The sequence below is a fragment of the Lontra canadensis genome, unplaced genomic scaffold, assembly GCF_010015895.1.
Source record: "Lontra canadensis isolate GAN:19392208 unplaced genomic scaffold, GSC_riverotter_1.0 scaffold37, whole genome shotgun sequence".
Lineage (NCBI taxonomy): Eukaryota > Metazoa > Chordata > Mammalia > Carnivora > Mustelidae > Lontra > Lontra canadensis.
The window spans coordinates 16,274,616-16,300,553 of record NW_022631031.1 but is presented as its reverse complement, the minus strand read 5'-3'; the positions used below and the strand labels follow the sequence as shown (position 1 = coordinate 16,300,553).

At 36.1% G+C, this 25,938-nt stretch overlaps 1 long non-coding RNA gene across 1 annotated transcript; it reads right to left on the bottom strand.

The window, feature by feature from the left end:
* Positions 1-14,205: 14,205 nt before the first annotated feature.
* On the bottom strand, positions 14,206-25,671 carry LOC116874511. The gene is made up of 3 exons (XR_004384015.1): positions 25,643-25,671; positions 22,648-22,757; positions 14,206-14,226 (listed from the first exon to the last, which is right to left on the bottom strand). It is a non-coding gene; the product is annotated as an uncharacterized LOC116874511 (long non-coding RNA).
* Positions 25,672-25,938: the final 267 nt, after the last annotated feature.

Sequence of the window (25,938 nt, the reverse complement as noted above, 5' to 3'; positions counted from 1 at the left end):
AAGTAGAAGGAAGGTAAAAAGGCTGTGGGCGGGATCTGATCAGCGTACCAGCATCCTTCATTATAGCAAGCCCATTCATGGAATTACCAAAGGCATGAGTAGATGGGGCCCAAAGGTCTGATAAATGTCAGATGCCATAGCAAATCCTCCAACCAAAACCAATCCTTGATACCAATAGAAACATGTATTAAACCCAAAAATCCTATCTAGCCAAGTTTGGTATTTTTGTATAGGATATATATAGATGCATATAATATCTGTCAATCTCCTAGTTCTTACACTTTTTCTCTTTTGACTTCTTGTTCATAAAGGAATTTTTTATGTGCAAAGTTTGTTCCCTTTATGCCTTGGAGTTACTTTTCTTTATTCTAATTTAACAGATGACATTTGGTTTACTATTAGTATTATTGAAAATCTTTAGGCCTCATGATATTCCATTTCCTAGGATTAACCCTAATAGTTCAGAGTGAAGTTGAAATTACTGATGGTATTTTTGTCAAAATAACTTTTGATTATGGTTGATGTTGCAAATTCTCAGTAGTCACACTATATGGCTCTGGATTTGGAATGGTGATGGGTATTCCAGTGATGATATAATAGGAAACTATTTGTGATGATGACAATCCTGAAGGAGAAGGAACATGTGAACATAATGTCATTATAGAGGGATGAAGGTTACTTTTGTAAAAATAGGACAAAGCAACTTGTTAAGTATGATAGACCCAAACAGATAAAAATGAATATACTTTTGGTGATAGCTATTTTATAAGAATTCTCTATTTTCATATAACCTTGAAGAAGATTATGTAGTGTTTAGGGTCACATGCTCAGAAAAGTTGTGATAAATATTACGACATTTTAAAAGTATAGTTTAGTCATTGGGCTAATCTCAAGTGAAAAATGAAGCGATTTGTTCTATTAGACCCAAGAGATCACAAAACCTAATTATTCCATTGCTTCCTCAGGCATAATCTCTGTGTCTGTTGATGTAAGAAGCTAATTCTCTGAGGATGCTATTAGTAACTCACTTCTGCACTGTTTGTCCCACACTGGAAATAGTGCAGGTGTTATAAATGTCACTGTGTTTCCAAAGCACAAAGCTCCATTAATCTTTTATATTAATGGTTTATCAGGAAATAATGTTGCTAAGTGGTAATAGGATATTATCAGGATAAGTCGAATAGGATACTGAGGATTTTTTAGGAACAACATATACTTTCATGCCTCTGTACCTTAGTGTGTGCTATTCCCTTGGCCCAGGTTCCTCTTTATCTCTCTTTGCTATTGCATTTCTGCGTGTATTCAAGGCCCAGATCAAATATCAACTCTTTGAAGCCTTCTCTTTAGGTACTCCCAGGTAAAAAGCACTCTCTTCCTCCTCTTTGCTTATGCAAATATTCCAATACTTAACAGGTTCTGACCATGTGCCTCTCTTTAGTTCTGTGCCTGCTTCTCATCTGTCTGCTCTATTACATTTCAAACTCTTAAAAGTGAACCCTTCTCATCTTTGCTTCCTTGAAGCCCAGAACAATGCTTGGCACACAGCAGTCACTCAATGAACGCCTATACCATGTGTAGTTATTTTTCTGAAGGGTCCTTTCGATTCACCCATGCCTTTATCAGTACCTGTCAATATGGATACCTCTTTGCAAATGTTTGTAGAATCGAACAGAATCCATTTACATGTAAGACAAATATTTGAGGATTATTTTAATCTTCTTAACACTCTCCAAATGGCACTAATAATAGTAGGCCGATGTTTATTTCTGTTGCTACAGGCAGTCCATAATGGTACTCAGGAATGAATAACTGGCTTCAACTTTTTTCAATAAAAGCCTATAAACTGAAGTCGCTATTCATGTATGCTGGAACTGGACAATTAAATAAATGGATGGTAGAAGGTGGGAGACAGGTTTCTCACTGTTGGAGTGGGACATTACAGAAAAGCAAGGGGAGAAAGCCAGAATGATCCATGTGATAATATATTAGAACTAGAGACATCAGTGTGAACTAATGTATAACTTACTATAAATAGAGATGGACATATTTATATATATAATATATATGCATACATATATACAGGTGTGTGTATATATGTATGCATATATACACACATATATATATATTTATACACACACACATATAAATAAGGATTTGTTTCCACATATGTATTTCCTTGCTTTGTCAACAGGGAGGTCCTAGAATTAAAACACCCCAGTAGCAACGAGCACATTTACAGCCCAGATCTTGATGTCTAGTACCATTCTCCAAAACAGGAACCAGGCATCCTTGGAGAAATGGCTAATTATAGAACTGGAACAGGAAATACAAGATGAGCCCAGAGCATCCTACAGTGCAAGAAAGTAAGAAAGTCCTCAAAAAACCAAAAATGATGGGAATATGTCAAAGGGGCACAGAAGTCAATGAAAACAGCTCCCGCTAGCCAAAGTGGCAATAATTCGAGGAACAAAATAAATTAGTATTGGATTATAACCCGAAGTATAAAATAAAATCTCTAAATCCATACCAACATAAATAAATGATGGATAAATAAATAAGCAAAAAAGACAGACTTTCTCTGTAGAAGAATTCCAATGATTTATGGTACTCCATTCTCAAGAGGGAAGAACATCGTTCCTTGATCTTTAAGTGTGGGCTGTTCAGTGACTGCCTTCCCAAAAGTATAGCATTTAAAGGTGAGAAAATAGAGCAGACACCTGACAAATAGTACCTCAGGCAGGTGGTGAGGAGCAACATCAACAGCTCTAAGTCAGGGGGATATTATGTCGTGATGAGAATGACACCTAACATCTGTGGGTCATCTTTGATCTCTTTTGGGATCTTCTTTTCCAAAACCCCAATTTAATCATGAAGAAAAATGCCAGAAAAACTCCCAAACAGGTACCTTCTACAAAATACCCCACCAGTATGTTAAAACTTACAAGATCATCAAAAATAAGGGAAGTCTGAGAAAGTGTCCTAGCCTGGAGGAATGTAAGAGGATGTGACAGCTAAAGGGAATGCGGCTTCCAGAATGGAATCCTGGAACAGAAAAGGGACATTAGAATCTGAATGAGCTTTTGACTTCAGTTATTTAAAAAAAAAAAAAAAAAAGCTGTATGTACATAATGTAAACCTGTAAGTACCAGAATGCAGGGTAGGGACTGGCATGTAGTAGACATTTAATATGTATTAGATAAAGGGTGTGGGAATGATTGGCCCACCCTTAAATTTATGTTCCTCGCCCAAACATATATCAGGCCCATAATCATATAAATATATATACTTATATCCATATAGCATAAATACTAGTAAGTAAAAGTAGATAAGAAATTGTATACATTTCTGTCATATTGGTTTGACCTTATTTTCAGATCCTAAGCCCTTTATTTTTATTCTTCCTCTTTCATTTAATAGAATATAAGGATTTCTACAGCCCAAGTGATGACACATTTGTAGGCCTGTTGCTTCTGCATTTCTGTAGAGCTCAGAGATAAAGATGTAGAGAAACTACTAAGCCACTCTACTGAGAAAACAACCACCAAGTGTAGCTGCGGATTGCTTCTTTCAAGCATCCCAGTGGCAAATGGCCAAACATTCATTCACATCTTTCACAGGGATTCTGGACCCAACACTTTTCACAATCCCTGATCACAGGCAGCTCATTCTCTGTGTAAAGAGGGATACAGACGGGTGAACGAGCACCTGAAATCAAGGAAGGCTGAACCAAAGAGGTCTGGTTCAGCTGGACTTGAAGGACAAGTAGGTGCTCAATCAGGAAGAACAATCATACTAAAGGTTGAGAAAAAAGGAACACTTAGAAGAATGATTCCTTCTGTGGCTCTACGTGAGGATGGAGGGGGGAAAAACCTGGGAATAGAATTACCCTGCTAAGGAAAAACTGAGGCAAAGTGGCAAAATTGGTGAGGGTTATTTTTAGTGCTTCCTGCTCCTAGGTGAGGTGAAGAGTGTTTAGGATCAGGTTTAAGAGAACCTGAATCTGTAGCCCAGCTCTACTATTTATGACTGAGTAAAGTTATCTATACTCCAGTTTCTCATCTGTCAGATGGGATAATAACAGTGTCTACTTCACCTGGTGAGAGAATCAGTGAGCTGCCAAATACTTTGGCTCAAACACTTTGAGTAGCATGGGGTACATGAGATTCAAGAAAAGTTGTTTTTATGTTCGTGCTGTTTTTGATAACACAGGTCAGTCCTACTGAGATGGCGAGGACTCTCTTGGATGGTGTGTCTGCATTTTGGGACCTGTCATCAGAGCATCAGTGGGACCTGCCTTTGGCTGGATAGAGGCTACTTTTTAGGCTTTACCCAAGCATTGAAAATGAATGATCTTTGTCATAAAATCCTATCGTCTCTGAGTTAAGATGCTATCTCTGTCATAAAATAAGTTCCTACATGTTTTCAATCTAGATAATACAACATTGTATCATAAAGTGTTATATATGAATCTCTAAAGCTGATGTATGGTGAACACTAGAGTGTCCACTACCCTGAAGAGTACATTATTCTGACTAACTGCATCTTCCAGAGAGCTAAGGGAGCAGTACGTCAAGATTCAAAACTTCTAGAATTGTATCAATTTCAAAGGAATATTATTCTATATGAAATATCCTTATTTTATCAAGAGTACTTTTTTATTTATCCTTCAAGTTACAACTCTAATACCTGTTCCCTGTAATATTTCAAACTCTAAGGGGAAACTCATTGTGGCCCTACTGCAGACTAACAAAGAAAATTCATTATTATAAATTCATAGAAATAAAGGATGAAACTTGAAAAAATACACAACTGAGCTAGGAAAAAAGAGAAGAAAGTTCCTGGTGCTAAAACTCACCAGCTAGAGTTGCAGCAACCCACGGGATGTAGGATCAGAAATAGAGGGAGGGTCTAGGAACTCAGGTTTTAGCTGACATGCCAGGACAGAAGGTGTTACTTTGGGGCTCGATCCATTCACTGTGTTTAGCTACAACTGAGGCACCTACACGTAACTGAGCACTGGAAAGAAGCAAAAAAAAAAAAAAAAAAAAAAAAAAGAAAGAAAGAAAGAAAGAAAGAAAAGAACTTGAAAAACTTGTTCTGCCAATATGTCTGTCCAGGGAAGTGATAAAAAGCTGTGGGTAAGAAAGGAAATAGAAGTCTGAGCCATGTACCTGTAAATCTTACCAAATGCATAGTAAGGGAGTCATCAAAATAAGAAGTTAATGCCAAAAACTAGCCCAGATGTGGGCCAACAACTGGGACATCAGGCAGAAGCAAATTCACAGCCTCTCTAGGTCATACTTCAACCCAAAGGACGTGTGGTTCTCATGAAAAAATGATCCCCTTTGAAGATAAACTCACCTCCCCAAATTACAAGATGTACAAGGAAATCATCCACCTTATGCAAAAGTCAACAGACAGGAGAAAGAGACAGATTAGACTTTCAGAACATTAGGATATATAAAGTCACAGAAGTAGTTGTATCTAGAATGTTAAAAATGCTTTTTAAATGGAAACATTACAGGCAAAAACAGGATGTTCTAAGAAAATAAAACATATATTCTTAAATAAAAAGGAATATCCAGAAATAAAAATTTCAACTATTTGATATTAAAAACTTTGTGAATAAATCAGATTTTAGGTAAGATACAGTAGAAGAGAGAAATAATGAAATGTAATATGTTTCTAAGGAAATTCATTGTAATGCAGCACATTGAGAAAAACAGATAAAAGTATGAAACAGCTGTTAAGAGACAAGGAGTAAAGAATCAAGAAGGAGAGTGTATAACAAACAGGAATATTAAGAGATATGATAACTGATAAATACTGAGAACTTAAATAAAATAGAAATCCACAGATTAACGAAAAAACATCTAGTCTCATTGGAATGAACAAAAATAAATTTGCACCTGGAAAAAAATCGTAGTAAAAGTGCGAAACATTGGGGCACCTGGGTGGCTCAGTGGGTTAAGCCATTGCCTTCAGCTCAGGTCATGATCTCAGGGTCTTGGGATCGAGCCCCGCGTCGGGCTCTCTGCTCAGCAGGGAGCCTGCTTCCTCCTCTCTCTCTCTCTGCCTGCCTCTCTGCCTGCTTGTGATCTCTCTCTGTCAAATAAATAAATTCTTTAAAAAAAAAAAAAAAAAGTGCGAAACATCATAAACACTGAGAAGATTGTTAAAATTCACCCAGAGGTAAAAGATAGATTATCAGCAAAGGAACATTGGGCTGATGGCTATTTTCTCAAAGATAATAATAGAGGCTGAAAACCAATGGGACAAAGTCAAACTACTGAGAGAAAATAGCTGTGATCCTCCCGTTTTAAAAAATATCTAAACTACCATTTAAGAATTAGATTAAAAAAACATTTTTCGGCAAATATTTTAAAAAATACTAACAGATGTACTTTAGGAATAAGTAAAGTGACCAGGAAGGAGTAGAATAGGATGTATGGAGAAGGGATGAACAAAGGCATTAAAAAACATCTGGTAAATCCAAATAAACATGCCATAAAAACAAGAGCAAAGACTAATTTGGAGTGAGAGAATTTAAAAATAAGGTGGAACTAAAATATTTCCCAGTCATGACACGGACCACAGGAAGAGCTGTAATTTGATTACAAGTGTTCTAAAATGCTTCTATAGTTCAAGCTGAAGCCAGACCTTTTGATTATTAGCTTTTTATTTTCTTTTTTTTTAAGATTTTATTTATTCATTTGACAGAGAGAGATCACAAGTTGGCAGAGAGGCAGGCACAGAGAGAGAGGAGGAAGCAGGCTCCCTGCCGAGCAGAGAGCCCGATGTGGGGCTCGATCCCAGGACCCTGGGATCATGGCCGGAGCCGAAGGCAGAAGCTTTAACCCACTGAGCCACCCAGACGCCCAATTATTAGCTTTTTAGATTCAAGAATGCATGTCACCAATCTTTAGAAGTTCACCTATACTTTTAAACTAATCTCAATTAAATATTACCCAAAAAATCCCTCTAAACTCTCATGTTTATGTGGAAGATTAAAAGATTAAAGCAGTTGAACAGCTAAAATTATATTTTTAAAGCAAGGTTGATACGATGGAGTTTGAGGACCCAGTTGCAACTATAAGTAACATTAAAACATGCTATAAAGCTGTAATACATTTACGCATGGTAAAATGACATAGAATGAAGAAACAGGCCTATGAACTAAAATAGCTTTAAAAAAAACCAAAAAACCAGAATACGTCAAATGAATTAGAAGATTTTAAATAAAGCATTTTAATAAAGCAACAGGGAACGGGAAGATTATTTAACAAATGATACTGTAACCATTATCAATTATTTTTTAAAAAGTAATAAATTTTCATCTTCACATATTATTGTAAAAAAGGAATGCACATCAAGAATTTAAGAATAATTATTAAATTAATAAGAAAAGAATCTGTAACTCTCAACCGGTTGATGGGTAAAATGGTGAGGAATAAAGAAAACTTGATCAATCCAATAGAAATGTTCTGTGATCGGGGCGCCTGGGTGGCTCAGTGGGTTAAAGCCTCTGCCTTCGGCTCAGGTCATGATCTCAGGGTCCTGGGATGGAGCCCCACATCAGGCTCTCTGCTCAGCAGGGATCCTGCTTCCTCCTATCTCTCTGCCTGCTTCTCTGCCTACTTGTGATCTCTGTCTGTCAAATAAATAAATAAAAATCTTAAAAAAAAAAAAAAAAGAAATGTTCTGTGATCCTACAATTCTGCTTCTTGCTACATAACATAACCAGGGAGACTCTGGCACATGCGCAAGAGAGGTAGACAACATATTCATTACGTCATTCATCTCCATCAAGAGGAGAGTAAGTAAATTGTGGTAAGCCTGTACAACAGAATATTATAGGCAATTAAAATGAATTAACTACATCAACACTGGTCAAGCTAGAAAGGAATGCTGAGTATAAAAAATAGAACCATAGGTAAAAATGATACCATTTATGTAAACTTAAACACCAAAAGAGATCTGGGATGCCTATGAAAGCATGTGTGCCCAGGTGAACTATGAAATCATGCACTGGAAGGATTTATCCCCATGTTAAGATAGTGGTTTTCTCTGGGGAGATTGGGAGGAAGAGTGGGAACAGGAACGTGGGTAAATGGCTTTAACTCTATCTATGACACTTAAATTCTTTAGTAAAAAGAAAACTGCAGGAAATATGTTAAAGTATTGACATTTGATATATCTAAGTGATGGAAAAAAGGTATCAGTTATATTTTCTGTACTTTCCCATATGTTAAAGTTCTTAATTTTAAAATATTAAAAAACAATTCAAATAATGTATAAATACACAAAGCAAATCTATCTTCTGTCCGTCTCCCCTGGCAATTTTATCTTGCCACATTTTCTTTTGCTTGTGCAAGAATACATATTTGGAAGTTTTTTTGACTCAGTATATTACAGATGAGCCAAAGGCAGATGCTTAACTGACTAAGCCACCCAGGCACCCCTAGATAATTTCTTCCAGTCAATGCACATAGATTTACTTTATTCTTTGTATTTTTCCACAGCATGGATGTATCTTAATTTTACCCACTGATTACCATATTAATTAGATTTCCAGGAACATTTTCATTTGTTGGTTTGTTTGTTGTTTGTTTGGGGAGAAACTGCTACTAAAACAATTCTCTAATAAGTTGCTACCCTCTTATTTTTGTCAGATATATTCCCAGAAGTGAGACTTTGGGGTTAAAGAATATATACACTTTATATTTTCATAATTATTATGAAATTGCTTGCAATAATAGCTATAATATTTTATAGTTCCAACAACTGTGTTTGAGAATGCTGGATTCATGTACCCTGACCAGCCCAGAAACTATCAACATTTTCCATCTTTGGCATTCTAAATTATTGGGTGGTTTTTTGTTTGTTTTTTTTTTTTTGCATTTCCCTAACAAGGTACAAATCTGAACATCTTTTGTATGTTCATCGGACATTTGTGTTTTCTCCTTTCAGAACTGCCTATTACTATTCTTTGCTTTTATTAAAAACTTCATAACTTCTATATAACTCACTCATTTGCTCAGTAAACACTATTATAGAGGAGATAGTGAGAGTCTGGAACTAAGCACCAGTGGCAATTAAAATACAGACTGGGGGTACCTGAGTGGCTCAGTTGGTTAAGCCTCAGACTCTTGGTTTGGGTTCGGGTCGTGATCTCATGGTCCTGGGATACAGCCCGATATCAAGCCGCACAACAGACTCCATACTCAGTGAGGAATCTGCTTGAAGGTTCTCTCTCTCCCTTTCTTTGCCCCGTGATAAAATGCTACAAACACTGCAAGAAATGTCTGTCTAAACAGAGTGCAATGAGCCACCTTTTGAGACCCAGAAAGGATAGGAAACCTTAATCCAGCAAGCTGATGCTTCCACAATTGGGTCTTGAAAATGAGTAGGTAATGGCCACGCATTTCCCACAGCTTGGGATCTGTGCAAAAGGAAGACAACACAAGTAGAAGAAACTGTGTATAAAATCCAGCAGATATGAACAGTGTGGATTAGTGCACAGGAGTCATGCCACTGAGACAGGAAATTAGGACGAGTTGTAGCTTCCAGAAGAGAATGAGGAAGAGAAGTTGGAAGTCATCCAGCGCATAGTTGAATAAGTATGTCCAGAATGCAGAAGAACGGTCTGTTAGAAATCCATTCTTGAAAGTCATCTACATATAGGTAGTGGTCTGTCATTCATTATAGCAATTTTGGAGCTCCACCAGCTCTCTGGGGTTTCTGGTATGTGGGGCAGTTTGTTAGCAAACTAAATGGCTTCCAACTGCTATTTTTTTTTCAAGCTTTTGTGCTTACTTTATCATTTGAGGTGGGTTTTTTTTTTTTTTTAATGTCTCTTCCCTTGCTTTTAAAACTCATTCTTTATGCTGTGAAGTACCTCCTATTATATTTCTTTTTCTGACTACTTACTAAAAAACTCTGTACATAGAGATTGGCTACTCCTCCCCCAAATTTGGAATTGTGTGTACATACTGATGTCAGTATCTATTAATATATCCAACAGGAGGAGCTATCTTGGTAAATACTGAGATGTGGAAGTTCAAAAGTTTTTACTTAAATTCCAGTTAGTTAATATACAGTGTAATATTAGTTTCAGATGCATAATACAGTGATTCAACACTTCCATACATCACCCAGTGTTCACCACATTACATTCACTTCTTAATCCCCACCACCTGTTTAACACATCCCCACCTCCCCCACCTGCCTTCTGGTAACCATCACTTTGTTCTCTATAGTTAAAAGAGTCTGTTTCTTTGTTTGCCTCTTTTTCTTTATTGTCCCCTTTGCTCATTTTTTTGTTTTGTTTCTTAAATTCCTCATGAGTGAAATCATATGGTATTTGTCTTTCTCTGACTAACTTACTTCATTTAGCATAATGCTCTCTAGCTCCATCCATGTTGTTGCAAATGGTAAGATTCCATTCCTTTTTATGGCTGACTAATATTTCATTATATATATATGTTACCATAATTTGGCTGTTGTAGTTAATGCTGCTATAAACATTGGGGTGCATGTATCTCTTTGAGTTAGTATTTTTGTATTCTTTGGGTAAATACCCAGTAGTGTGATTGCTGGATCTTAGGGTAGTTCTATTTTTAACTTTTTGAGGAACCTCCAGACTGTTTTCCAGAGTGGCTGCACCAGTTTGCGTTCCCACCGACAGTGCAAGAGAGTACAAGAGGGTTCCCCTTTCTCCACATCCTTACCAACACCTGTTGTTTCTTGTGTTGTTGACTTTAGATATTCTGACAAGTATGAGGTGATATCTCATTATGGTTTTGTTTTGTATTTTCCTGATGATGAGTGATGTTGAGGAACTTTTCATGTGTCTGTTGGCCATTTGTATGTCTCCATTGGAAAATTGTCTATTCCTATGGTCTTCTTCCCATTTTTAATAAAGTTCTTCATAGATTTGGGATACTAAGGAGGTTTTATCTTTTAAGAAGTTTGTAATTTACATCCTGATTCTTGTGTGTTTTCCAAGGATAGATTAAGGGGTCAGATATTTGAGATCTGGATTAGTGAAGTTTTGCTGTTTATAGACACAGACATAATATCAGCATTTTTAATTGCCTTCACTTTATAAATCAGTTATTTACGAATTGAATTTTTCAAGAAAAACATTTAAGCAAATGATTTACATTTTCATTTCAGACACACTTTAAGATGAATATTTAATAGCTCTACTTCTCTCATTTTCTAGCTTGAAGACCTTCTTTATCAAGCAGTTTATGATCCAGGACTAATGATGAAATGCAGATGGCACCCTAACTATTTAAAACATGTCCATCACTGAATCCCTAGTAAATTGAGTAATATTTTGTAATCAAATCAGTACCCCAAATTATTCTGATTTATGAATTCTAATCTGATTTCACAATTTCTTTTTGTCATTGCACTTTGTATTTCACTTTACAATGTCAAAACAAAATATGCCTGTGGTTGCAAAGTCAAATAGACTGAGGAATCTGCTGCTGTATCTTTCCAACCCACCAGTTTGCTCTTTAGACACAACCCTTTTTTTTTTTTAAAGATTTTATTTATTTATTTGACAGACAGAGATCACAAGTAGGCAGAGAGGCAGGCAGAGAGAGAGAGGAAGGGAAGCAGGCTCCCTGCTGAGCAGAGAGCCCGACGCGGGGCTCGATCCCAGGACCCTGGGATCATGACCTGAGCTGAAGGCAGCGGCTTTAACCCACTGAGTCACCCAGGTGCCCCTAGACACAACCCTTAAAAAATGTTTGCTTCTAGTTCCTTTGTGATGCCTCAACAATCTCTTAACTTGCTCACTACTGCTCATCGCTCATTAGAGTTTGTTTTCATAATAGTTTTAGACAGTGTCTACTGACATCCTACTGAAAGATGAGGGTTTATCTCACCTATATCTCCCTACTTCATCTTCCCCTTTTCCTTACCTCCCCATCATTTATCACTATTAACAATTCTTCTACTGGATGCCTCTGCAATTTTAAACAACTTATTAAATCTCCATTTCCTAACCCAACAACCACAGCCATCAATCTCTTGACCTCCACTATAAATGATCAAGACACCAATATACCAGTTTTCTATCCATCTCTTCAACTCTAACCCATCTCCTTATTTCATACCTTTTATGTTATAAAGATGGATAACCTTTACATTCTTTCTTGTAGTACAATTAAGTCTCTGATTTGTCCATGAGTTAATTTTTGTAATTGAAAGTTCAATGAATAATTTAAAATTTACAGTATTATGAGTATGTAAATTTTGTTTCCTGTAGAGCCAACTTGTATGACTGGATTATATTTTTTATACAGATCCAATGTCATGAGCACTGTGCCATTCAAAGGAAACATTCCTAGTCAGGTTCAAATGGATTCTCCTTTTTCTGTTCCACCACATGTCTTTACCAAATTGCCAAGCTTATCAAAACTCTCATTCTCTTTAATCAATTAAATCTCCTTCTCTTTCCAAGTCTGGATTGGGAAACCTATCTCTTGCTCATATGTGGACTAGTTACTCTTTATGTCTCGGTAAAACTGTGATTTAGGGATTACATACCATTGATCTTCTGGTCTGGCACTTCTATCTCCTAAAGACTACCTTGTCTTTTTTCTTGGTTTAGTTGGAACACTTCTATAAATCACTTTGAAAATTGGTGAGCATTATAAAAACAGACACAGACCAATGGGATGGAAGAGAGAGCCCCAAACAAACCCTCACATACATGGTCAAATTATTTTTAACAAGGGTGTCAAGATCATTCAATGGAAAAAGGATAGTCTTTTTAACCAATAGTGCTAGGAAAACTGGATATTCCAGGCTAAAAATGAAGTTGGATCCTTACCTTATGTTACATGCAAAAATTACTGGATCAAAATGAATCAAAGGCCTAAACATAAGAGCTAAAACTATTAAATTCTTAGAAGTAGACATACAAGGAAATCTTCATCACATTGAACGTGGAAAGACATCAAAAACATCGGCAAAAAAATTAACAGACATCATCAAAATCAAAAGCTTTAGAATATCAAAGAGCCCGATCAACAGATTGAAAAGGCAACCCACACAATTGGAGAAAATATTTACAAACCATCTGATAAGGTATTAATATCCATAATATATAAGGAACTCCTACAACTCAACAACAAAAACAACCCAATTAAAAAATAGGCAAAAGAAAAAAAAAACATAGACAAAACCAAGGAGTTACAATAAAACCTTATATTCCAAACTGGAGAAAAAATAGGCAAAGAATTTGAATAGTCAGTTCTTTAAAGAAAATACATAAATGCTCAATAAACACAGGAAAAGATGCTTAACATCACTAAGCATTAATGAAAATCAAAACCACAATGTGATACTACTTCATACCCTAGGATGGTTATTATAAACAAACAAATCCAAAAGTAACACGTGTTGGTGAGGATATAGAGAAACTGGAATGCTTGTGCGTTGCTGGTGGGAATGTAAAATAGTGCAGCTGCTGTGCAAAACAGTATGACAGCTCCTTAATAAAATTAAACATATACCAGAAATTCCACTTCTGGATATTATTCAAAAGAATTTAAATCAGGGACTCAAACAGATATTTGTACACCAATGTTCACAGCAGTATTATTCACAATAGCCAAAAGGTAGAAATAATCCAAACTTCCAGTGACAGATGAATGGATAAACAAAATGTGATATATACATACAATGGAACATTATTCAGCCATTGAAGAGACAACATTTTTTTTCTTTTTTGAAGAGACGACATTTTGATACATGCTACAACAGGGATGGGCCTTAAAAACAAGTGACATAAACCAAATACAAAGGTCAAATATTGTATGATTCCTCTATGAAGTACCTGGAATAGTCTAATTCATAAAGGTAGAAAATTTGAATAGTAGTTATCAGGGTCTGAGGGAAGGGAGCAATGTGTATTTGCTGCTTAATGTTATAGAGTTTCAGTTTGGGATGATGAAAAAGTTCTGGAGATGAATAATAGTGATGGTTGCGAACAACTGAATGTACTTAATGCCACTTAACTATACACTTAAAAATTGTTAAAATCAGGGGCACTTGGGTGGCTCAGTCAGTTAAGCAGTTGCCTTCAGCTCAGGTCATGATCCCAGAGTCCTGGGATTGACCCCACATTGGGCTCCCTGCTCCATGGGCATCCCGCTTCTCTCTCTCCCTCTGCCTGCTGCTCTGCCTGCTTGTATTCTCTCTCTGTCAAATAAATAAATAAAATCTTTTAAAAAATGGTTAAAATCATAAATTGCATATTATGTTTATTTTACCATAATAAACAATTACAATTATATGGAAAAAATAAAGTAAGCTACTTATAATATTTTAAAATAATAAATGAAAAGAAAATATTTTGACTTCTTAAAAATCTAAAAATCTTTTTAACTTTCCCTCAGATTTTATTGGTAATTTAGCCAAGTAGAGAATTCTAGGTTTAAGATCGTTTTTATTCAGAAATCTGAAAACTTTTTGCCAGTAAGAATTCTAATGACAACCTGAGTCTTGTTCCATTTCTCTCAAAAGTTCTTAGAAATTTAGCATGTGCTCTTAAAATAAGACATACCTATTGAAGACCTAAGAATTTCAAGATGGCCTTTTTCTTGATGTTTTACTTTTTTTTTTTTTTTTAAGATTTTATTTATTTGACAGAAAGACGGTGAGTGAGGGAACACAAGCAGGGGGAGAGGAAGAGGGAGAAGCAGGCTTCCCGCTGAGCAGGGAGCCCCTGGATCCCAGGACCTTGGGATGCTTAAGGACTGAGCCACCCCGGTGCCTTGTTGATGTTTAAATTACAGATAAAGCTTCAGATGTAAGTTATAAGCATCTGATCTGTTAAGAAATCCAAAGATATGTTTTGGTATTTAAAAACAACTCATTCGGGGCACCTGGGTGGCTCAGTGGGTTAAAGCCTCTGCCTTCGGCTCAGGTCATGATTCCAGGATCAGGGAGCCTGCTTCCCTTCCTTTCTCTCTGCCTGCCTCTCTGCTGCCTACTTGTGATCTCTGTCTTTCAAATAAATAAATAAAATCTTAAAAAAAAATAAAAATAAAAACAACTCATTCTCACAAACTTCAGAGTTCTGCAACTAAGTAACCAAGCATATCATATTATTAAGAAAAGATTTTCCATACATATTCCAACAAAGAGTTTGAATCCTGTATGGGTACTTGTTTCTTTTTATGCTGTTGTAACTTAGAAATAGTGAAATCCTACTGCCTAATCAAGCACTATATATCCTAATATTAAAAAAAAAATAGCGTGAAACACCATGAAACTAATCATTGACTGAAAAGACAAAAGCACTGTTGGGGCTGATTTTATCAATGGAAACTCTGTAATATTTTGATACCAGAAATTTAATTAAAAGTAATATGTATTTTGATTTTTCTTTTTTTTTTTAACCTTAAATGGGAAGACTGTCAAGCCTGAAGGCTTAAATACAAGCCAGAAATAATTAAACTATATAATCAAAGCTAGACTTTTGAGTAAACTTTTTTCATGTCCTTATGCTCTGAGTTCATTTTCAGTAAAAGGCTAGTGATATTAACTTAGCTGAGTTGTCTTCTAAGTATCTTGTATACTTAATCGACATTCCAATCCAGAAATTTATAAGCTGATTTAGTTATGTAATACTGCTTTTGTATTACTTATTGTTACCAAAGAAACATAATCTTTTTTTTTCTGCAACCAGAAAGTCAATGATGAATGCCGCTAAATGATACCAAGAAACATAATATTACTGGGGCGCCTGGGTGGCTCAGTGGGTTGGGCCTCTGCCTTCGGCTCGGGTCATGATCCCGGGGTCCTGGGATCGAGCCCCGCATCGGGCTCTTTGCTCGGCAGGGAGCCTGCTTCCCTTCCTCTCTCTCTCTGCCTGCCTCTCTGCCTACTTGTGTTCTCTCTCTGTCAAATAAATAAATAAAAATCTTTAAAAAAAAAAAAGAAACATAATATTACTGATAATGACTTATTCCTTAATTCTGTTTACAATTTGTGGGTATTTTCAGATTATTGATTTCTGAATTTGAATTGAATTATCTTTGCTCCATAAAGCCATATAAGGTTTAGGGCCTAATTACCTTTGCATCTCACAGGGTATATTCCCATTTCTGAATACAGAAACACAGCAATGTCTTCACCTGGGGGCTTCCACAATACCATTACCCTGTTGGTCCTTCAGGCTCCAAGCACAATGCATGCTTTTGTTCTGCAATAGTCTATTGAATTTTCTGCTGTCTGAATTTAGTTTCATTTGATGTAATGCTATTACTTTTTTCCAGTGGTCAATGTTGTCTTATACATTTAGTAAGCAGTCAAATTACATTATTTTGTTTTATAGCATTTCCACCTGCTTTTGAAATCTGGCAGCACTGAGACCAAAGAAAGAAAAAGGGACAACTAGCAGTTAAATGCACCCATCCTACAGGGTTCACTGCATTTGGTACTGTTATTTTCTTTATACCTATAGCCCTCCTTGGAAATGGGAATTCACCCCACCATTACTTAGTTGTTAAACTCCCATCCCACCATAAACATAGACCTGCATCTTATTTTGTGTGTGTGTGGAGACTTATAAACCATATAGTGTATCTCACCAAATCTAAAGAATACGGTCATCTAAGAAACAGGACACATATTTTAACATTTTATATTCATGTGGCACTTCATATCTTTTTAAAAATATTTTATTTATTTATTTGACAGAGAGAGAGAGAGATCACAAGTAGGCAGAGAGGCAGGCAGAGAGAGAGGCATACTTTCATCTATCATATATTACACTGGATTTCTAATGTAATATGTGTATTAAATGCTATTTCACAATTACTTTTCAAAGAGAGTTTCAGAGGACATCTGTTTCCTGCTGAGCAGAGAGCCCGATGTGGGGCTCAATCCCAGGACCCTGAGATCATGACCTGAGCCAAAGGCAGAGGCTTAACCCATGAGCCACCGAGGCGCCCCATGTCTTATGAATTCTATTTTATATGTTTAATCACATTTGATCTTCAAAGAAATTCCATGAGAAGAAAATTATTAGTCTTATTTTACAGGTAAGGAAACAGAAGCTCAGAAAGGTAAAGGGATTTGCCTAAGGTCACATAACTATTGACTGTCAAGGCCAGAAATTCAACCCAGCCTTCTGAAACCAAGTGCATGCTTTTACAAATATCTAGCACCTCTTCTTCCCTGTGGTTCTTACCCACGTATTACTAGGGGAGCAGGTTAAAAAGAGAGCAATAGTTCACAGGACTCTCAGGTCAAGTGTTTCAGCGTCTCATTCAGATTAAGTGAGAAAAACAGCCCATAGCCTGACAATCCACACTCTCCTCAGGGTTGCACCAGCCGACATTGTCAACCTTATTACTCTCTATCATCTTGCATGCACTTTTGGTCTAGCAACTTTTTTCCTAAGAAATGTTAAAAATTTAAAATTGTTACAAAAATTTTGACCAAGTCCCCACTGTGAGTAAGCTACTTAGAGAACACAATGGGAAAAGAAAAACTTACATTTACTGAGAGTAACTTACATTACTTCTGTGGTTGCCATCTTTACGTAATATTATCTTAATTAACCTTTAATATACTTTCAAGATAGTTATATTCTCTTCCTTTTTGCAAATAAGAAACCTGAAGCTTAGGGAAGCTAGGTAACTTCCCCATTCTCATGACGATGTCCTGGGATTGTTTTGAACTTTATAGATTATTGTAATTTCAAAGCTAGTGATTCTCAATTTTTTCTTTACCAACTTTCTCTTAAGTTGCTTATCATCTAATTAGAGAAACAGATGTCCTCTGAAACTCTCTTTGAAAAGTAATTGTGAAATAGCATTTAATACACATATTACATTAGAAATCCAGTGTAATATATGATAGATGAAAGTATGCCTATTCAAAATGCTACCATTTTCTAGGAAAAAAGAGTAGCAGATAATGTGGTATAGTTTAGGAGAGAACAAAAGCTCTCCTGCTTACAGTAATCAAGAAAGTTACTTCAGGTAGTAAGTGGGATTTAAGTAAGATGGAGAAGGACAGAGGGTATTTCAAGATAAGAACATGGTGTGGTTGGAAGAGTGAACTGGGCAAGGCCGAATTTCTCAGAGAAAGTCACTAAAGGAATGAGTGTGGGGAATGAGGGGGCAACATGAAGTAGAGTCAAATCATGGAAAGGTTTGAACCTCAGCCTAAGGGACTGGACATTTATTTCACAGGCATCAGGGAGAGATTTTTGAACCCAGGCTGATAGTAGTGTTTAGGGAAGGTGAGAGTGGGAAAATATTCATACTGGAGAGAACTGTGGAAATGGGGCAAAGCGTGAGGCTGTATGTGTGTGTGTGTGTGTGTGTGTGTGTGTGTGTGTTCATTCAAGGTTGGGTGAGAAGTCATTATGAAAGAAAATTCATAGTACTTGGTAAAGTAGCTGAATGTGGGAGGGAGCAAGCCATGAGTTTAAGATGGCTGCCAAAGCTCTGATGCAGACCGTGGAAAGAACAGTGGTCAGGCACGGTGATCAGGGGAAGAATTATTTCAGATGAATTAATTTGAAATAATGGCAGAATATCTAAGTGAGAAAATCCAATGCACAGTTGGAAATGCAACACTAATTGCAATGATAACAGATTAGAAAATGTGGCTTTAGGAGTCATCTGCATATGGACGAAATTCTTAGGAATACCACTGGTCATGGCGGGAAGAAAAGGTGGAAGAATAGGGAAGGAGGATGTGGTCAACTTTGATTCTGGCTTTCCTCATGTCATCATTTCCATGCAACTTTCTAAGGGGTAACCCCACTTGTGGTGGAAATTATTACACATTTTTAGCTACTAAAACTGTTCCTCTAGCTGTGACAAATATAAAATTGTTCAAAAAGTGCAACAGTGTGAAGGAAATAAAGAAGGGATATCCTATTAGAACGCTGAAAACTTTGTGAAATCCACACATTTCTTAAGAAAAAAATGAATGACTTTGTACAGAAATCATTTACTCTGAGATAGTCAAATAAGTTTTCTTTTACACTGGAGACTTCTAGAATTTTAATTCTCTAAACCATAAATAATTTTGGAATATAGAAATGGAACAGGCAGTCCAAATACTTAAAAAGTCAATGTTTATTACTTGATATAACACATATTTTCAACATAAAATTGGTCTCCAAAATATATAACGTGCCTTATTATTTAAATGATCAAAGAGGGGCACCTGGGTGGCTCAGCTGATTAAGTGCCCAACTCTTGATTTCAGTTCAGGTCATGATCTCTGGGTAGTGAGATGGAGCCCGGCTGAGGCTGGCTAGATGCTGGGCATGAAGCCTACTTAAGATTCTCTCTCTCCCTCTCCCTCTGCCCCTGCTCACTCTTCTTTACAGAAATAAAAAATAAAAAATAAATAAATGATCAAAGAAAGTCTCACGGTTCTTAGGTGCCCATTGCCTTAGTGAGTTTTATTAGGAAAAAAAGCTCTAATGTACTTTTATTTTCCTAAGAGTGTGAGAAAAGTAACTCTTTATCATGAGAACATTACATCCTTTAAGTTTAAGTATCTTTTTTGTTTTGTTTCACTTTTTTGTTTTAAAGAGGGGCTTTACTAAATACTTTGAGAAGAACTTTCCCTATGTTGTAAAATGAGATTTTATTTTATTTTTTTATATTGGTGACCACTTCTTTTTTTATTTTATTTTAAAAATAGTGTAGTTATCTTTAACCTCACTCTTTAGTTTATTTATCTTAAGTCACTGATCATTATCTCAACATTACCTCCATTCGTACTTATACAATCATTCTTAAGACACAGGATTTCTCTATCTCTGTCTCCTCATCGTTCACTCTAGTAGTACCATTTAAATGTTCCTTTTCCTATTTTCCTCTTTAATCATTTGTGTTACTCTTTTCCAAATTCCCTCATCTGGCCACATTCTTCTGGTAATAAAGTGTATAGAGTGGACTGTAATTTTCTAGGTCAAATCTTAACAGAGTCATTTAAATGTCAACAGGCACATTTATCGAATAGGGATGCCAGCAGTACTTCACGCTTCTGCAAGCCAAACAATAATATTGTCTACGGGCACTCAAATCTCATGCATTAGGGAGTAAACTGGAGAGTTTGTAAAGAGATAGCAAAGTGTGTCTTCCTTCCTCAGCATTCACAGTTCAGCTAATTCAATTTATCCACTTGGCTTTTTTAAGTGTGTGTGTGTGTGTTAATCTCTAGTTCTACAATTATTGGCAATTGCCATAGGCAACATAGAGAATTACATAAGCCAATAACCTTACACCATATTGAAAGTCTTATGCCCGGGAACAAGCTCTCTTGAGCTTGTCATTCACAATAGGTAAATTTCATTTTATGTAGTAGATAGAAACATGCTCTTTTCAATTATTTCATGATATCCTAGAGGGTGCCCTTCAAAATTTCAGATGAATTTTGTGCAAAATGATGAACTTTCAAGCTTTCTCCTGGGAATATTGGAATTGGAAATGTTTAAAGTAATGAAGTCTGTAAAGAGAATATGATGGGCCTTATGCTAGATTTTTTGTGTGTCTCTTGTTATCAAAGGCAGTTGTCATAATGATTGCATTTGGTAATTTCCAAAACAGTCTAAGAGAAGGCCACACTCCTCTTTGTGTGTACTCTAACTAGCTAACCCCACCTGGTACCAGTGAGGCACACCCACAGCTAATATCAGGGACTAATTTTGGAGGGAAATACAAGTACTGAAAGAGGAATCAAGAGAGTTTCTCTAATGTAGGTGAGATTTTTATCCCCCTACTCCAATCAGCATTAACCACAGAAGACGTGCAGTTTCAGTTTTTGTTGCTGTTCTTGGGAGAGGTTTTCTTTGCCCTTACTTTCTTGCGTGGAAGAAAGGGATTTGATGGAATGAGTCACGACTAACTCAAAGTTCGTGAGGATTTTCTTCCTTAATGATGCCAACATGTCTGTCAACGCAGTGCCAGGTGAACTCAGCAACAGCTAGGGCAGTGGGGGGCTTATTTGATAGCAGGAGCAGAAAGTCCAATTAAATTGCTTTTGTGCCAGTTAGACTGATTTAACAGGCTGAATTTCCATGTTTGAATTTCCATCTTTTCTCCCATGTGTGACTATCACTGTGAGCAATGTGATTAACTAAATCAAATATGAAATACGACAAATGCTAAAACCTACTTGGGTCTGGTTTAGTTATGCACAGAGTAGATGTGGTGGCTGGGGGTGTAAGAAGTTGTTGTTTCAAAATTTTTGTTTCTGAATTTTAAATTCCAGTCAAAATCACTTGTACTCATGTTCCAAAACATACCGTGTTTGTTGAAACAAGTCTTCATTTTTTTTTCATTGAAAAGGACTAGATTAATAAATAGAACCAAACATGTAAAATACACACTGGCAATATTTAACTTCAAATTATATATTTGGCATAATAATATATATGAACTAGGATAATGAATATGTGTCATAATTAGCATGTATATTCAATTCCATAAACTGACAATTTGCTGGTAATTAAGCAACCTAAAGGTTAGAGTTATTGAAAAAAGATCATTCTTCCATTTCTATAATATATTTTAATGAAAATATGCTTATATTTGAGTTTGTATTCCTTCTCATCAGTGTCTATTAATTTTCACTAGTTATATCTATTTATTTTTAATACTTAATGTTTTTCAGTAATTACTATGTTAAATTCTTGATATAATTTTAGTGAATATACAATGTTAGGGTTCTTTTAAAAAGCTCTGATTTTACATTTATTACCATGATATATTTTATTTAGAACAAAACAGTAAAGCATGGCCTTAATTAGTAGTGAGAAATGATACTTTTAAGGCTACAGATCCTAGGAATGATTAATATTTCTGCTTGATACTGCAAAGAAGGTTTTCAAGGTTCAAGAGTGCCAATTACTGGGAAGACCAAGAAATACGGCAGCATACTTTTTCGTCATTCTGAGAAATCATGGCCCTATTGGAAGTATGTCTCCTTTGAATGTACTGTCGGCTCGGACTTTCTTCTCAGAAGGGAACAAAGGTACTGTTAGAATATCTACCACAATTTAAATCCAATTGCTTTGTCGAGTCTTAGATCTACACAGAAATTTTCTCAGAAAAGACTGTGGGTAACGCATTTAATTTTGCTTGTTGTGGTTGTGATCCTGGCTTCTGACAGTCAAGATTCTTGCCTCACCATGAGAGACATCTTACATCATTATATCCACTTTTTGCTTATAATGATGTGAAGTCTGGGGCTGAGAATAATGCCCTTGTAAATGCAAAGAGGGCTCTTTTCCAATGTGACTGGTTATTCTTCCTCTACTACTGGAGATTATTCCATTCCTCACTTATTCCAAACCTAGATTATACTAAGAGCCCCAGAAGCTTTCTGATCCGCCACGCTGGTGTTATGTTCACAGCATGGAGCCGTTTACTCCTTTTGGGTGGATTGCAATTCACACAGGAACCTTCCCTGTGTAAGCCCAAAAGCCTTTATCCTAGTCCATGGCCACATGCTTCGTTCTAGACATACCCAGCCTTGTCAGGTCAAATCTCAGACAAACATCATTCGGACAGCTAGTGAGTGGTGTGGATGGAGCAGCATCAATCTATCTACTGGGAAAACAGAAGGTGTATATCTTACCTCCATCCCCCTTTAGGACCAGGAACACATTTTTTCTTCTCTTTCCTTTTCTTTTCTTTAGGTAGATGGTGGTTGGCAGCTCCCACATTTATCTTAAGCAGATTTCCATCCTGAAAATTAAAAAATAATATTTTATACGATATTTTCCCACATGAACCCGAGACAACCTAGTGAAACAGGCAGAAAGGTAGTATCAATTCGGGGTGAGGTAGAGGGAAAATAGTCTAAAATTTTAAGGTTACACTGCCTCAGTCAAATTCCAGTTCTGACAGTGTGAGCTTAGGCAAATAATTTAAATTCTCTCTAGTTCACTTACTTCCTTTATTAAATAGAATAATAAGGATGGGACCTACCTCAAAGAACTATTATAAAGTGTAAATGAGCATATACCTGTAAAGAATTTAGCCCAGTGCCTGCCATGTAGTAAATGTCTTGGTAAAACTTATTTGTTATAATTACACACAAATTCGTAACAGACATAGGACAAAGATCTAACTAGGAATCCAATTCTTGCTTCATCATGTCCCAGAATAACAGTTACATTTCAGATCTTATGTAGCATATTTTTGAAATTTGCAGTTCATTGGTCTCAGAAACCCCTCCTCCTAAGGCTCTTAGATTCCCACAAAGAAACTAAGTTCTAGACTCGTAATGTTTGGAAGTATCACTAAGGATGGATGCAACACAGTGCTTACATTCATGCTACTATATGGCAGAGAAATGTTGTGTTTAAGCATCTGGCATCTTTCAAAAAGTTCAGGCTCAGTACAAGAACTGTTAAAAAAAATACAAATTCAGTCAGTCTAGAGCTTATCTCTCACTTTGAATCTTCAAAGGACAGCCAAATCTGTCTCAACTAATTCAACAGAATCAATGAGATAGTACTTATCTCCTCAATGAAGAACACACAGACAGCTCATTTATTTTTCAAGCCTTCACTGCACTGTGCAAGTGTGGGATTTCAGTGGCTGCTAAGATTCTGAGTTGCTCTAAACCATCCCACTTTTCCTACATTCTCCTTTAGAAGGGCAGAAGAAAGCATATCAGGTCTAAGAATGTGGTAAATTCCAGTTATTCCTCAGTGGTTGCTTTCTTGTATGATAAGTACCACAGTAGTATTAGGCCTTATTTTTAAAAAGTATAGTTTCAATTTATTTGATTTCTGATTAAAAATGTAGTATCCTCATGGTGCTGATGCTTAAATAAGATTACTATTCATCTATCTTTTGGTATAATCAGGTTATAACAAATAAAATAAAACCTGACTCTCAAACTCTTCAAGATAATTTCTTTAGCTTGTTAATGTATATCCTCCCAGAAAACATAAACACACACACACACACACACACACACACACACACCACATTTACATAAATGTTTGTAAATTTTCCCCTTTAATTTTTAAATATTGTTCCTTTAGAACTTTTTTTTTTTTATTTTGGTTTTACTCAATACGTCATACACTTTTTTCCATTTGGCCTTCTACAAAAACTTAAATCCAACTTTAATTGTTCAGTCCCCCAAACCATAAATTCTTAGCCTTATGCTTTTAACATTTTAAAATACGTTCATCCTTGAGCCTTTACTACTTTATTCTAATCTATACAGGCTCTCTCTGCAAGTCAACTCACCAATGAAACTCCAACTTGAAACATTAAAGTATAGTCAGTAATGATGTTATTTAGGTCATAGTAAACATTTTCAAATGCTTTATTCAACAACAACAACAAAATACCAAAAATCTATTATGCTTGTGATGTATGAGGAAACACTTCATCTAAATTTTATCAGCTGATGTGCGTAAAACTATTGCAAGTTAAACTTACATTAAAGTTATTTATTTTGCCAAGCATTATGAGGAAAGCATTTTGACATACAAAACATTTATCCCCTTTCTTATTAATATAATTCCATCAAAACTCAAGGTAAACCTGAGAAATTAAAATATAAACAAAAGGAATATTTCCATAAATATCAATAAATGTAAAAAAAATGGCTTAAGGAGTAATGTGAAAACATGTCTGATTTTTCAGCAAGATCATTTTCATTTTTGCTTTGGAGAACAACTGAAAAAAATACAAAACTGTATATTCTAAGGCAGTAGAACCACGTGATGATAATCAACACAAGAGTCGTTGCAGCCATCCAGAACTCAAGCTGTGCATATGGAGAACTCAGCTATTCCAAACAGTCTGTATACGACGGGTGATTCTCCATCATAACCTATTTGGGCCACGAGTAATTTATTAAGCAGAATTAGATTTTATTTCCAAAGACTGTTTTTCCATAGCATTGCATACTTGTAGACACAATTCAGGCATGATGGATACGCTACTCCTAGCGCCCTACTTCCACAAAATGGAGACAGCAGCAATGTCTTTTAGCCAATAGATAATTTGATCTCTTGACAAATGATCATTTAATAGGAAAATGGATTTGGGTTTCTAAACTCTAATGGAAATTTAAAGTAAAATTTAAAGTAAAAAAAATTAACAAATTAGTAAATTCTTACTGCAATGAACATAATGTTGATGCAAGCCAGAAAGTAAGGGGATTTTTTTTTTAAAAGATTTTATTTATTTATTTGACAGACGGAGATCACAGAGAAGCAGGCAGAGAGAGAGGAGGAAGCAGGCTCCCTGATGAGCAGAGGGCCTGATGCGGGGCTCGATCCCAGGACCCTGGGACCATGACCTGAGCCAAAGGCAGAGGCTTTAACCCACTGAGCCACCCAGGCGCCCCAGTAAGGGGATTTTTCACTATCTCTAAAATTTATGAAAGAGTATACCACTTAAATTTAGGCACACCTGGAGTGAATATTAAATGATTTTTGTGAATTTAAAATATTTTATAAATTCTATTCACAAAGAGTGCCTGAGAGAAGTTGCAAAAAAAATGTAGAGTGGATAAATAGGTATCTCTTACATATGTGGCTTTGGGTTAAATGTAAGGAATGCAAACAAAGGGATATGGAATCTACCCTGGAGAAACTTACTTAAACAGAAAGACCAGGGACACCTGGATGGCTCAGTTGGTTAAGCATCTGCCTTCAGCTCAGGTCATGATTCCAGGGTCCTGGGATCAAGTCCAACATCGGGGCTTCTCCTTCTCACTCTGCCTGCTGCTCCCCCTACTTGTGCCCTCTCTCTCTCTCTGGCAAATAAATATATAAAATCTTTAAAAAAAAATTAAAAAATAAACAGTAAGACCTGAACAGGGGGGGTACATATACTCTTCAGGAATGTGATATGTCTTTAAAAAGATAGCTCCAACCGTGTGCTATAAATCAAA